At 48.9% G+C, this 14,567-nt stretch overlaps 1 long non-coding RNA gene across 3 annotated transcripts in view; it reads right to left on the bottom strand.

Annotated features, from left to right (window-relative positions):
- Positions 1-14,567, bottom strand: part of LOC112551332 — a 46,495-nt gene that overhangs the window by 7,625 nt on the left and 24,303 nt on the right. Inside the window, exons 4-5 of one of the 3 annotated variants that reach the window (XR_003095621.1) lie at positions 12,426-12,684; positions 11,643-11,821 (exon numbers count right to left, since the gene is read on the bottom strand). The exons of 1 other annotated variant lie outside the window; for it this stretch is intronic. This is a non-coding gene — a long non-coding RNA (uncharacterized LOC112551332). One more of the 3 variants, XR_003095620.1, reaches the window with a different exon arrangement.

Genomic DNA, 14,567 nt, shown 5'->3' with positions numbered 1-14,567 from the left:
GGTTCAGCCATCAGGAACGCATATAAAAGAACAAATCCTTCTAGTGCTCTCAGTTCTACACTGGCAAACCAGTGTGCTCGGTCCAGTGTTCAGAAACAATGCTACACTAATTAATCAAGAGGAGTGGCCCAGCACCTGAGAGATGCCCTCCAATAACACCCTGGTGTGCACAGCCTCCATGCTCACAAGCCAGCCATCTGCATCACTGAATGGCTTGTGGCCCACGGGGCTGTGTGAACAGTGCTGCATCACTCATAAACAGCCCTACAATAATGTTTGGGTAAGAGGAACACCAGAGAGAAACAGATTTAAAAGGCCAAAATAAAAGGGGGCTTGTAAACCACTCTGGGGGGAAGACCCTTTTAAAAGACACCTACTCCTTGGGTAGATTTTCTTAGTTAGATAACTTCTCCTTGGGTAGTACCTTCTCCTTGAGTGCTCTACTGGCAGATCAGAAAGCAATCACAAATTTCTGACTATTGCTAAGAGGGTCCCAGGCTGGGGGAAGGTACCTAGCCACACCTGCCTTTTCCTTTCTCCAAGCAATTTCTGTGGGAGCTTGGGAGCCCAAAAAGGAACTCTTGGCATAGACACCAACTTTTATTTTTGCTGGGGGGGACCTTAGATGATGGATATGTGGAAAGTTTTATGCATTTCAGGTGACAGCCCTTTTCCCAGAGAGGAGCCAGGGCCTCCGGGTCCCTACATACTCAGCACCTCTTGGGAGCCCAGTATCAAACCTTTCCCAGCAAGACCAGTGAGCAAAGGCAACTGATTCCAAACACCTCCCTTCCCTCTTCATCAGCTGGCAGTAATTAGCAGATTTTACAGCCATATGGGTCACCTCTTCTCCCTCATCTCATAGCACTGACTTCCTCTCTCTAGCTTGCTTGCTGCACCTGCTTCCTTCTGTTCTGTTCAGCTAGCATTAGACACAACCTTGTGCATGGCAAGCTGCTGCATGCCAGCAGTTACCAATGCTTTTTCACACTGACACCACCCTACTGGCCTAAAACTCAGTTGCTCTGTAAAGAGCCTGTACATGAGGTAGTTGCATTTCAACAATTACACTCGTTGCAGGGCAGTTAGACTGGGTTCTTAGCCTGGAGATATTCAACAGCTGTCCAAGGTCTGTCTCCTGTTGCCAGAGCTTTGCTGTGCCTTACAGCCTTTAATGTATTATTCCCAGAGGGCAGTGAAGCACCTCTATAGACATGGGGAATAGAGGTGCACAGAAACCAAGTGACCTGCACAGGGTTATGATGGAACTGTATGGCAGAGCAAGGAATTTCACTTCAATGTGCTGAACCTCAAGGGCAGTGCCCAAAAGAACTGGACCATCCTTCTGCTTGATATAGGAGCCGCTTCATCTGTCCTGCTCCATTTGGAAAGACAGCAGCTTGCACCTTCTCTGGAGCAGGGAGGACTTTCTTTCTCTTTTTTTGATCTTCCCTGGCATGACATTGTACAGCTAAAACCTAGCTACTGAAACCGCCCCTGCCTCCCTTTGCTCTCCTGCTCCTTCTGAGTCTGAGGCAGGATGCATCTGGACAGAACTCCCTCCACAGGCATCCTGGACCTGTAGCTAATCCATTGCTGAACCCTGCCGCAGCCTGAGGAAGGACCCTCTTTCCTCCCTGTGTCAGGAGGCAGTGCCACTTGCTGGACTAGCATCATGAAACCAAGAGACCCAGCTGTACAGCCCCAGAGCTTTACAGGTTTAAATACATGTGTGAGAGTGACTATTAACAAGAGAGTGAGGTCAGCACTAAAAGGTCCAGAGGGAGAGGGAATAGATCTTGGTATCTTCAGCTGAGGTTTGAAATAAGGTGGGGAGTCTACCAGGCACATAGACATGCTGGGAGGAGGTGGAGGAGCAGGCCAGGCAGAGAACCTTGCATTTTTAGGCCACAGTGGGGGAAAAGACAAGCTGTATCACCATGAGCAGGGCTTTCAGTATCTTTCTCTGCTGCCGTTGCCCTGCCTGTGAATGGTAATAACACTCCCTTTAAAGGCCTGGAAGAGTTCAGTTGTTCATGTCTCTAACATTTGTGAACATGGAAAGGACTCTTTAGGAGCCAAGATTCATTGATGGTTATTATAGATAACCTCTGGCCTAGCTCCCTGGGGATCCAAGAGAGCAAAGAGCCGCATGGTGCAATGAAGTTTCTTGCTCAGGCTGGGGTGGAGGGGTGTTTGGATTGCAGCATGAGCTCAGCTGCTGAGTGCTACAGAAGCACTCCAGCCAAGAACTTTTCATTTGGCTTGCCGGCTTCTTTCTTGTACTCCTGGCAGAGATTAACTGGCTATTTTTGACCTTATCTAGATTGGATGAAGTGGTCCTCAGTTACCAGGCAGTGATCCGGTAGCAATGCCCTTATAAGTAGTGCTCCTGGTAGAAGGCCACTACATGCCAGCTGGGGTCGGTACCATGTAGGACGTCCTCCTGACTGGAAGAGGGATGTGAAGGTTTCTGATAGCCTCAGCTCTTATGCACAGCTATAAATAGATTGGCCTGATCCCATCATAACAGCTCCAAGCTTGTCTGCACCTAGACATTTTCCCAAAGAGCTCATCCAGAATAATTTCTACAAGCCCCTAGGTGCACAATTTCAGATAGAATAACCAATTCCAGAATAGTGATTTCCAGGTGTAAACAAGTCCATAGTTATACATCTAAGCTGATCAGAGCTGGGCCATGCCACTGTTTGGAAGGAAACCTCCAAGCAACACAGACATGTTATCTGAATGAGGAAACATCTGGGGTTTGGGGTTAGATTTAGCTAATATAGGCTAGCTAGACTAATTGGAGGTTGAGCATTTCTCCTCTCATGGGCTCAAGGCTAAAATCCTTAGCTCCTACCCAAGTTAAGATTTGACTAGATAAAATGGAGCAGAAGGGGTTACCCTACCTCAGCAGGTGGGTGGGGGGGAGCAGAGGGGAGGGGGAAGGCAGAGTTTAAATCAACCTCAGCTCTTGTGCTGGCTGAATTTAAACTCCAACTTTTTCCCTTGTCAAGACCAGGCTACAGGTCCTGCAGGAAGGTGTTGGTGGCTCAAAAGGAGGTTTCCTTTGAATTTAGTGCTTCAGCCTGGTGCAAGAGAGAGGATTCAGAGTGACTTGGACAAATTGGAGGATTGGGCCAAAAGAAATCTCATGAGGTTCACCAAGGGCAAGTGCAAAGTCCTTAGAACGGAACAATCCCATGCACCAGTACAGGCTGGGGACCAGCTGGCTAAGCAGCAGCTCTGCAGAAAAGGACCTGGGGGTTACGGTCGACAATAAGCTAGATATTCTGCACTAGTGAGGCCACATCTGGAGTACTATGTCCAGTTTTGGACTCCCCACTAGAGAAAGGATGTGGACAAGTTGGAAAGAGTCCAGTGGAGGACAATGAAAGTGGTTAGGGGCTGGGGCACATGACTGATGAGGAGAGGCTAAGGGAACTGGGTTTTAGTCTAGAGCAGAGAAGACTGAAGGGAGATTTGATAGCAGCCTTTAACTACCTGCACGGTAGAGGATAGAGCTAGATTGTTCTCAGTGGTGGTAAATGACAGCTGTTAAGAAGGAGGGGAAACACTGTGACTACCAGGGTGCTGTCCTAGTTGCACCTGGGGAGAACCACTTTCCTGGCATGGGGTAGTACCTGCAGAGGTAATATAGTTTTACACCCACTTTATGGAAATGAGAGACTCCTCCCTATCTTGCTCCTGTGGCCATATGGCTGAAGCCAAGTGAAACTCGGGGGCGTCCAAACCTCAAGCCTCCAGGCTTGGGCCTGCATGTAGGATGCCTTCCAAAGGATTTGAAACATCTGAAGCCCCAGGTAGGGTGGAGGATGTTTGCCAGTTGTAGGGCCACCTATGGTTGTTGAATGACTCACGGATTTGGAATTGACTTGGCTGATTTGGCTTGTAACACAAACATTTTTCACAAAAAAAAGTGGTAAATGACAGAACAAGGAGCACTGGTCTCAAGTTGCAGCAAAGGACATTTAGGTTAGATATTAAGAAAAACTTTCTCATTAGGAGGGTGGTGAAGCACTGGAATGGGTTACCTAGAAAGAAGGTGGCATCTCCATCCTTCCTTTTAAGGCTTGGCTTGATGAAGCCCTGGCTGGGATGATCTAGTTGGGGCTGGTTCTGTTTTGAGCAGGAGGTTGGACTAGATGACCTCCTGAGGTACCTCCCAACTCTCCTTTTCTATGATTCTGATTCTAAGAGGGTGCCAGGATCCTGGAGCACCTGCCTGTGGGAAGAGGTGAAAAACTGAGGTTCTAAGTAATTCTGGTACTTAGCAAGTCCATGGTTTCTTCTGCTATAGATTGTTGCTATGACCAAATCCCTGTCTATGAATTCAGTTATGCCTCCTGAAATGTGTTGAGCCAGTGGTGGTAACCCCTTGGCCCTGTGGGCCAGATGAGTGGTGCAGGGTCAGTCTGTGGGCTCTCTCCAGTCCATGAGCCCAATTCAGGGTGCAGGACTGGGCTGGTTAGGGCTGATCCAATGTGCAGGGCTGGCCTAGTGTGTGGCCCCAGCCCCACATGCCAGATCAGGCTGTGGGCACTGCATAAGGGGGTTCAGTCCTGGTTTGGCCCACAGACTGGCCCCATAACCCTTATGTACTCCATGGGGCCATGAGAGTGGGACAATCTTGGTTTAATCTATGACTAACAGCTCCTGTAAACCCGTAGCAAGGACAGCTCTGCTCATCTCATCCTTATGGGGGTACCAAGGTGACTGCTCTTTAAAATTACCTCAGACAGATGTGTGTCCTATTGCTGGGAGACTCAACCCATATGCTGTTGCTATTCAGCTCTCACAGAAGGTGCAAGCACAAGTGAAGAGTTAGGTTGTGGGCAAGTTTAGGTTTTTATGAGTACAGGTTTCCTTTGCTTTATGTTGTACATGCATTCCTGGAAAACAGCGTATAACTCAAATTCGCATAAAGGGAACCCAGTTTACAATGTAATAAATAGGGATATGTACCAAGGCCCCGACTGTACTGACTCCCAGGCCTGTTTCTACCACTTTTACAAGACAATTTTGGTACTCACCAACAGCAGACAGTACACACAAGCACAGGGTGGTTGTGAATGTTACTATAATGGGGATGGCAACTACAGAAACATGTCACAGACAATGAGTGAGGAGCACAGATCCACACAGGAAACTATATTTTGGTGTGCATCTCTCCCACAATATACTGCACAAAGCAGCTGACTGCGGGCTTCCACCACACTGATCACATAAGAGTGAATTTACCTCGCATATAAAGAATTTTTAGTATAAAAAGGGTCATCACATAAGAGCGAATTTGCACATACAGAACCCACATAAAGTGAGGGAAACCTGTATTAAAATTCTGTCAGTTTCTATGTCAGTTGCTCTTCAGTATCACCCTGACTCATGACAACTCCCTGCCTGGCCTCTGCATGGCACAGTGGCAATACAGGTCCTTTAGAGATTTCAGGAGTGCAGAGTAATGGCAGAAAAAAACAGGTATTTTGGAGAGAGTGAGAAGAGAAAGAATGAAATGAAAGTTAGCCTTGGTGTAGCTAAGAAATCAACCTGGGGAGGGAATGGCTAGGGCTTTTAAAAATGCTAAATAGGGCATTTTAACTTGGGAGAGTTTGTGCCTTTGAATAGCTGCAAAGCTGACGTGACCAGCTTTTCCAATGCTTTCCCATGGCTTTTCCAATTTATTAATGCTATTTTCCATGTTCCTTTGTGGTTTTTTGGTTTATTTAAATTAAATTAAATTAAATTAAATTAAATTTTAATACATATTTTTGGAATGCCAGGGTCATTTCTCTGGAGGGTTAACCCCTGTTTCACAAGACAAGCTTCTTTGGTATCTCAAATAAGCACTATAAATTGAACCTAGCCTGAAAGCCATGTGACATCTAAATTAGGCAAATCACCATGGGGTTGTTTTCCATAAATTACAGCAGGTGATGCTGATTCCTTTCCTGTGCTGGTAACCAAGAAGGAAGAGGGGAGGATGGGGACTCAAATTGCCACCTTCCCTAGCACGGGTAACCTGTCCGAAAATGAAATGAAAAGGTACCCCACACTGTAAGTCAAAAGTGTGTTAATGCTTTATGATACCAGAGGAAAGGAGCAGATCTAGGCAGGGTGTGGTGTTGCACTTGCACACCTCTTTGATTTCTGCTCCACACAAACAAAAACCAACTGCCTAGGAAGGGCAGCAGAATTTCTCTTCAGATGTTACAGCGAGTTAATTGATTCATGACTCATTATAAACTACCTGATTCCTGTTAATCAATTTCTCTTGGCTCCACAGATGTTAACAGTCTTCTTTCTATTGTAATGGTCTTACTGTTCCACTATTCAAGCTACCCTTTTTTCTGTAATTTTGCTGTCAGTTTTCTGTTCCTGGTAATGTCTCCATTTTAGTTTACAATGCTGCAGACTATTTTTAGCTCTAGCTAAAAACTTTAATTCAGGTGTGGTAATATTAACTGAGATATAGAAATCACTGACAATGAAGTATTAGAAACACTGTCAAAATGCTCAAAGACTAGATTTTGTTTTGCAAGTCTGAATAAGAGATGTACATTTAACTATAATGACTATAGGATCAAAGAAGCAATATCTTTAGACTATTTGAACTATTTTTGCCGAGTGTGTTGTGTTTGTTAAACTTAACATATAATCTAGCAATTTCCAATAAAGTTATGTGTTTTTGCTTTGATCGTAAGCTGAATGATACAGTGCATGCCCATAACATATTAATAAAGTTTGTAGTTTCTCTTTAACTGGAAAGATGTGTTGCGTTTATATGTGATGATATACCACACCACCTGCACCCCCACCCCTGTTCAAAATCCTAGATCCGCCACTGCCAGGGGAGCTGTATACACATTTTCTGATCCAATCACACGCTCATCCCTTTCTCAGCTCCCTCCTTTTCCTCTAATGTACCGAGACCCTACCTTCTCACAGCCACCTCCTTTGTTTTTGTGTATCCATTGCACATACTTCCCCAGCCAATCTGCTTGCCTCCTGATGGCTGAATCACAAACCAGTGGAAGTTAGGTAGGTACTGTAGGGAACAGCTCAAAGTGCCACTATCTGACAATACACTGTGTGGAACTGCAGCTTCCACTCACCCTCCTCCCTCCTAGTCCTCTGACCATACCCTTCCACTGCAGATATAGGCTAGGGACAGAAGTTACACATAAACCAGTTTAAGTGATCAGAAATTGGGTTAAACCTGTAATGGAACAGAAGCTCAGTGCACATAAACCAGTTTCAAAATGGCTGAAACTGGTTTAAGATAAACCTGGTTGAATGTAGTATCAGATTTAAGTGATTTGGGTCAAACTGGTTTATGAAACTTCTGTCCCAGACCCCTTCCTAGTTCAAGTTAAATCATAGTCCCCAAGCATGTTTTGCAGCCCTGGGCTTGGCTGTCTGCTCCAGAAAGCAGGACTGGCCCCGCCCCTCTGCTCCCTAGCTGGGGCAGTGAGGGCTGGCTGACAAGGGGGGTGGGCAAGCCCAGTCTGTGGGAGGGAGCTGCCCCCTACAACAAACCCCAGTTGGGGTCTGGGGCCAGGAAGGGAGGTTAAATACACCTTTCCCCACTCCAACTTACTACTGGTTACAGCTGTAGACTACAAATCCCAGAGACACCTGGAAGCAGGAAGAGGAAGCGATGAGCAATCCTGCAGAGTCCTGCTGCTGTGATATTTGACTGCAAATCTCAGAGACCTTGAAGGCAACAGGAAGAGGAAGTAAACACACAGCCCATGCTAGGCATGTGCCAGAGAGCTGTGCTCTGGCACCTCCCAGCTTCTGGCTTGAGCTACTGCAGGCATGTGGCTGCACTTCCCGAATCACAAGCAAATGTCCGGTCACGTCTTTTTCAATTTAATCTTTGCAGCTTAGACTAACCTGCAAAGGGTGTGGGAAAACATGGGAATCAGTAAAGAAAAAGGTCTGGGAATCGGGGGTCATTAGAAGAGTTGCTTTTTTATAAAATTGCATTTCTGCTTGGGTTGTTCCAGCATTGCAACCAGAAGATCATGCCTAATACCTCAGAACTGTCTGCATCCCACTGGCAGAGAAACCAAGGCGCAGGGACCAATCTTGCTCAAGAAATTTGCAGATGAGCTGGGGAAGGAACTCAGGAGTCCTAACTCCCAGTCCTTTTCTCCAAACAGTCTTTCATTGTGCCGCCTGAGTGGCGGGCCCACATGCCTTTAGCAAACAGAAGAGGGTTGATATGAAAGGAGGGAGCGGGGGAGGGCTCAGTTGTTCTCTCTCTGTCACATTTGCTATGTGAAGAGAACCAGGCCTCTGCTTTCTGTCCACTGCTGCTTACAGCTGGCATTCTGTCCTGCTCAGCCTTTTGTTCCCTTTCCATGTGTGTGTCAGTCACAAACTCTCTTGAGTTTATTTGGGGCAATATGTCTGCTAGTAATGATCTTTTATTTTTGTGTGGGAAGGATTATCTGCAGAAAGAAAGGTCCTTCTGGGAAAATTAAACTGTTCTAAAAAGTGCCCATTGGCTACCAGCCACTGCTGTTGCTTGTCCTCTTAGATAAATGGAGAGCAGAGTTTACAGACATCCAACTCAGCTGCTATTTTTGGAGCATTAATAGCTATGTCTCAGCTGTCGGTGTGTGTTACTAGTGTAGTTACCTTCCCCAGTGAATCAGCGAGCATTTGAAGGTAAACAGACTTAGGTTGGGGTGGTTGCTAGATGGGAAACCTTCAGAGACAGCCCAGAAAATGATCTGGGTGACTCTCCAGTGAGCAGGAAGAAGCAGGAAGTTGGTAGGGAAGGGAGAGAGGGAGAAGCAGGGATGTAGAGCATCCAGCTCAGCTCCAGACTCGAATCTTCTGAAAGTACTGGCTGATTGGTTTGCCTCCAAAAAATTTGCATGGTTTGTCTCCTCTACCTCATTTTGAAGTCATACCTTAAAGTACTAGCATAGGCACTGCAGAGGGTGCATAGCTATTAGGCTTGTGCAAAACAGCTAGTATTTGCTTCGGATTCGGCCGATTAGGGGGACAGTGATTCAATTTGGTGATTTGAATCACTGTCCCGAATTGATTTGGCCGAATCTGATTCGGAGATTTGGCTGCATCTCTGAATTGGCCGCACACCCCCGCCCATTCTCAATGGCTGCCCCACACACCCCAGCTCTTTAAAAAAAAAGCCCCCATTCACCGGCTGCTGCCAGGCAGGGGGGCGATCCCTGCTGTTCCCCACTGCCCCATGCCACGTGGGGGGGTTCTGCCATGAGCCCTCTGGCCCCCGCCCACTCTCCCAGCCCCCACCCATGGCTGCCCCACCTGCCCCAGCTCCCAGCCCTGTAAAAAAAAAGAAGCTCTGACTCACCAGGTGCTGCTAGATACGGTGGGGGGGGGGCAATCCTCGCTGCCCCCCACTGCCCTGTGCTATGTGGGGGACTCTGTCACAAGCCCCCAGAAGCCCTGAGGCCACTGCAACCCCCCGTAGTCCCTTCCCCTCTTCTACAGCCCCCCCGCCCCTTACTTACCGGCATAGAGTCCAGGTCCAGCTCCCTGCTACAGCCAGTAGGGACTGCTCAAATCGCCAAAGCTCTCCGAATCTTTTCTGAATCGATTCAGAGAGCTTCGAGTCGATTTGGACCTTTTAACTGGTCTCCTGATTCAATTCAGATTCAGAGATTCGGCCACTGAATTGGACCAAATTTCCTCCAAATCGAATCAGCACCCGAAGCTTCGCACAATCCTAACAGCTATGCTGTTTTTGTGAAGGGCTTCCTCCTCCCTCCCATGACCATGCACTTATTGAGCAGTCAGTCAGCTGAGACAATTTGGATTCTTCCCCTGCTTTAGCTTATGGCTTCCACTGGCTTATCTGTGCCCTGAGACGGGCCCAAAACACTTTTGTGATTGGGCGCAGGGGCCACTCCATCTGCTGAAGGGAGGATATTTAGGGCCAGGTTCTGTTCTACCTATTGGGTGCCTAAAGTGGAGTTACACACTTAAGTGTGAGTCTGTTCCACCCTGTTTAAGTCCTGAAAATTCATTAATGCATCTGTCTTTGTAAAATGCTGTCATCTTCTTCTTAAGACTGAGTCACAAAAAAAGCAGTGGGGAGGAAGAGGATCCACACCCCTGTGGCATTAACTGCTTTTCAGGGACTCAAGCAGGATGGAATAGGATCTCACTTTGGTGCTTAAGTCCACTTACCTACCTAATAAGCAGGGATATGGGGTTTTTGTTTGCTGCAGGAAAACGTGGATTTTCTCCTTTAAAGGAAAAAAGGCGGACTGTCTTATTTGAAGAAGAAAATCAGTGATTTCCTTCTTTAAAAGAGAAAATCCATGTTTTTCTCCTTTAAAGCAGGAAACAGCAGGTTTCCCCTTGCAGGCTGGCAGAGTTGCAGCTCACAAAAGGCTGCTTGAGGTGGGGGAGCAGGGGAGGTCAATCACAGGGTGTCAATCCAGCACACGCATGCACATGTAAGTGGCAGCCAGACAGTGTGGTGGAGAGCAGCTCCCACAGCTCTCCTCAGGTAAGGTGGGGTGAGGGAGGGGGCACAGGCCATGTTTTGGGGGACATGGTAGAGGCACATGCCCCCCCAGATTTGTGCACTCACAGCAGGGATGGGGCTGCACTCTGGCTGCACCAGCATGGGCAGGAGCTGCCTCCATGGCCCAGCAGGTGGAATCCGATGTGGGAGGGCAGAGCAGACAGACTCATTGCTGCCACCATCTGGACCCCCATGCCAGCCATGCTGCCACCAGCACAAGAAGAAACTGCAGGGGAGGAGTTAGGCTGCCCTCAACTCCTCCCACTGCCAGCTGCCATGGCCCAGCCCCTGCTGCTTCCCTCAGGCCATGGCTTTACCTGGGAGGGGAGGGGAGGGGATGTGGTGGGCAGCAGCAGTGGCCTGAGGTGAGCAGCAGTGGCTGGACCAGGGTGGCAGGACAGATCCATGGCCCAGTGCACAAGCGGCTGGCAGCGGGAGGGGGTGAGGGCAGTGCAGCCCGTCCCCCTCTCTGTTACTTCTCACGCTGCTGGTGGCGTGGCTGTTGCAGTGGTCCCAGCAGCAGCAGCAATGAGTCTTGCTACCCCACTCCACCCTCCCGTGCTGGGTCCTGCCCGCTGGGCTGTGGAGACGGCTGCTGCTCATGCCGGTGGGGCCAGACTGTCCTTGCATGCCCCCTCGATGCATCACCTATGGCATCACCTATGTTTGGGCACCCCCCTACCTCACACCCTGCTCCCTCACACATTGGGGGTGAGGGACTGTGGGTCAGAAGTGAGGGGTACCTGCAGGGCCAGGGGCTGCAGGTCGGGTGTGAGGGGTACCAGAGGGCTGTTGGGGCTGTGGCTTGGGAGTAAGGCACACTGACATATCAGGGCTGCTCAGCACCACAACCTGTGTCCTGGTGAGCAAAGGGGGCAAGGGGAGCTCTAATTTTTCCATGAGGGGAAAAAAAAAATCAAATACTAAAGCATATACATGTTTAGAATTGATTTTGTTATAATGATTGAGGCACTGGTAGGCTTCCAAATTGCTTTAAAATTGTAAATATACCAATTAAGCATTGTGTTCAGCTGACACCTATATATATAGTGGCGCTTCATTTTAATTGCAGAAAAACGTGGCTTTGGAGGTTTTTAATCAGAGAATTTGGGATTTTTAACAGAGAAACCAGGATCCCTGCTAAAAAGTGGAATACAAGCTGGTCCTGAGTATTCTTCCTGGAATCTCAGTGCCAAGCCAACCACTGCAGTTACACCAGATAGGAGAAGCAAGAGGTGGCCTCTTCTGAATGCTCTGGAAACACATCTACTGGAAAAGGAGAGACAGGAGCTGAGGGATCTGAAAGAGTTGTGGCTACAGACATGACTGATAAGTAAGAGGAGACTGCCTAAGCAAGTGGGATGGAGACCTTGCTTGATTGGCAAAGTAGGGTTTGTTTACTCCCCCTTTCTCTGCACAGACCATCTTGTGGTCATGGAAGGGGTCATTAGTGCAGCCAAAAGAGGAGACAGGCTGGGCCTAAGTGACTCCTGGGGGTTACCCCGTGGTTTTTGTGGGTCAGTAGCAATGTACTCTGTAATTACCATGGTGCCTGTTCAGGAAGGTCAGATGGTGTTATTTTCCTTCCATAATTGGGACTGAGCTATTAAGACCTAACTATCGCTAGGAGAGGGCATTTCCCTCTTCCCTCTCTGAAGCTGCAGTGGTGACATCCCCAAGAGCCTACTCTGTGCGTGGGAAAGAAAGACAAGGGATAAAAGGCAGCTGAGATGTGTCCTGCAGATAGGGACAAGGGCAGCTCCCTTCAAAAGGACATTCAAAAGCACACAGTACAATTTCCAGTCTGTAAGAACTCCCTGGTAGCACATGGTAATCATTTGGGTTGTTATTATGGAAACATTACCCAAACCTCTTTGCCTGCTCCCAGAGCTCAGCCTGCAAGGATGCCCTGGTAGGCAGTAGCTGTGCCCAGGTAACATATGGGGAGCCTGCTCACAGCTTGGCCTTTGCTTTCTTTTCTTCTGTCTCTTTTGGTCTTTCCAAAGCTCATATTGGGCATAACAGCAGTTTTTCAAGGATTCCCACATCTTCTGCTGCAATAGGTAGCTATGAAATTGGGGTAGATAGTATTGCCAACCCCACCGTGCCAAAAATCATGGGATGAACTCCTAAAAAAATCAAGAGGTTGGCATGTAAATTATGAGATGCTATTTTTTAAAGTGTACGTGTGAGGATTATTTGTGAAGGTGTGGTGGGGTTTGGAGCTGGGGGAGGGAACCCCACATACCCTAGGACATGGGGTACTGTGGGTCAGGAGTGAGAGGCAGCAGCAGGGCTGGGGGGGGCTGTGGCTTGGAAATGAAGAGCAGACACTCACAGAAACACAGACAGCACCCAGCTGGTAAGTGGAGGGGAAGAGGTTGGGGGGGAGAGGTAAGCGGTGGGGGAAGGGGGTGATCGAGGCCCCCCACAGTGAGGGAGGGAGTGGGGCAGGAGCACCAGCAGGGGTGAATGGGTCCAAAGGTGTATGTGTGGGGGTGCACAGCTCCCCGCAGCAGCGCACACCCCTGGGGGAGGCATGCGGGGCATGTGTCCCTCGCAGGGCAGAGGCAGGCTGCCTACTGTGGACTCAGGGCTCTGTACCCTGCTGCCTTTGCTCCAGCAGCTCAGCCGTGCGATGCCACCTGCTGCTGGGCAGGCAGGGGACATGATGTGCAGCTAACGTGCCCCATGTCCCCTGCCCTCCCACCGGGTGGCAATAGCGTTGCATGACTGAGCTCCCAGGGCAAAGGCAGTAGGGTGCAGAGCCCTGAGCCCACAGCAGGTAGGTCACCTCTGCCCCATGGTGGGGGTCATGTGCCTCATGCCTCTCCTGGGGGCAGGGGGGTGTGCTGCTGCAGGGAGCCACAACCCTCCCGCTCCCCACACCTCTGGACGACCCGCCCTGGGGCCCCATTCACTGCTGCCACTGCTCCCTCCCCACTCCCTCCCTCACCGTGGGGGCCTCAATCTCCCCCCCTACTGCTTACCTCTCCCCTCGCCCATTCCCTCTTCACCGACTTACCAGCTGGGAAGATACGGAGATCTGATGATTCAATCAGGACATTGCGAGTCAGAGTTACTTTAACTTAGAAATCCCAAGTTTCACAATGGTTTCGCGACAGTTGGCATTACTAGGTAGATGCCAGGGTGACAATTGACAGTTGTTTTCTCTGCAGCTTTGCAAAGCAGAATTATGCAGGCTTCCCCGCACTGTACCGTGTGGGGTCCCCTCTGTGGTCACCTTGAGACGCAATGCCTGGACTGGAATACAGGCCTTTCCCATGCTTGGATCTGATGCACAATCAAATTAGGGAGGCAGGTTTGGGTCATGAGATTCAAAGCCTAGACCTCCCTTTTGTCTGAGGTATTATGGACTCCATGTTCTGGTTTGGGCCAACTGGGAATATAAATCCTACCTAGTACTTCTATTCATTCTTCACAGAGAGGCTTGTTTGAGGGGCAGGTGCTCAAGTTGCCATGATGCTAAGATGATAAGGTCAAATCAGAGTCCTTCCCAGCCACCAGCAACAATCAGCCCTTCACGTCCTCCTTACACAAACCTGCTCCTATCCAGCCCCTTCCCACAGGGGTATTTGTATGCAGGGTTGTGACTTGAGCCACAGTAGATCTAAGGCTCAGGAACAAGGGGCGTGTACAGAAGTGCTCCATGCACATTTTACAGTGCTGTAATTTAGAGCATTTTTTTATAGCACTGTAAAGTTACAGCACTCTTAAACATGACAGAAGTGCAGTATTTGGTGGGGTTGGGGGAGAAGGGGGTCTGAGCCTCCCTGCACCTTCCAGGCTAGGAGGCAGGGGGCAGTTCACAGCCTCTTGGGGCTTCTCCACTGGTCATAAATTTGACCAAATACAGAAGTTATTTAAAGTGCGGTAGGTTGCTAAATTAGGTGCAGACAGAAGAGACAAGTTCCACCCTGTTAATAGATTCATAGATGCTAGGGTCGGAAAGGACCTAACAGATCATCGAATCTGACCCCCTGCCTGGTTA

The sequence above is a fragment of the Alligator sinensis genome, unplaced genomic scaffold, assembly GCF_000455745.1.
Source record: "Alligator sinensis unplaced genomic scaffold, ASM45574v1 scaffold344_1, whole genome shotgun sequence".
Lineage (NCBI taxonomy): Eukaryota > Metazoa > Chordata > Crocodylia > Alligatoridae > Alligator > Alligator sinensis.
Note: the sequence above shows the minus strand (reverse complement) of the source record. Positions and strands in the feature narration are given on the sequence as shown.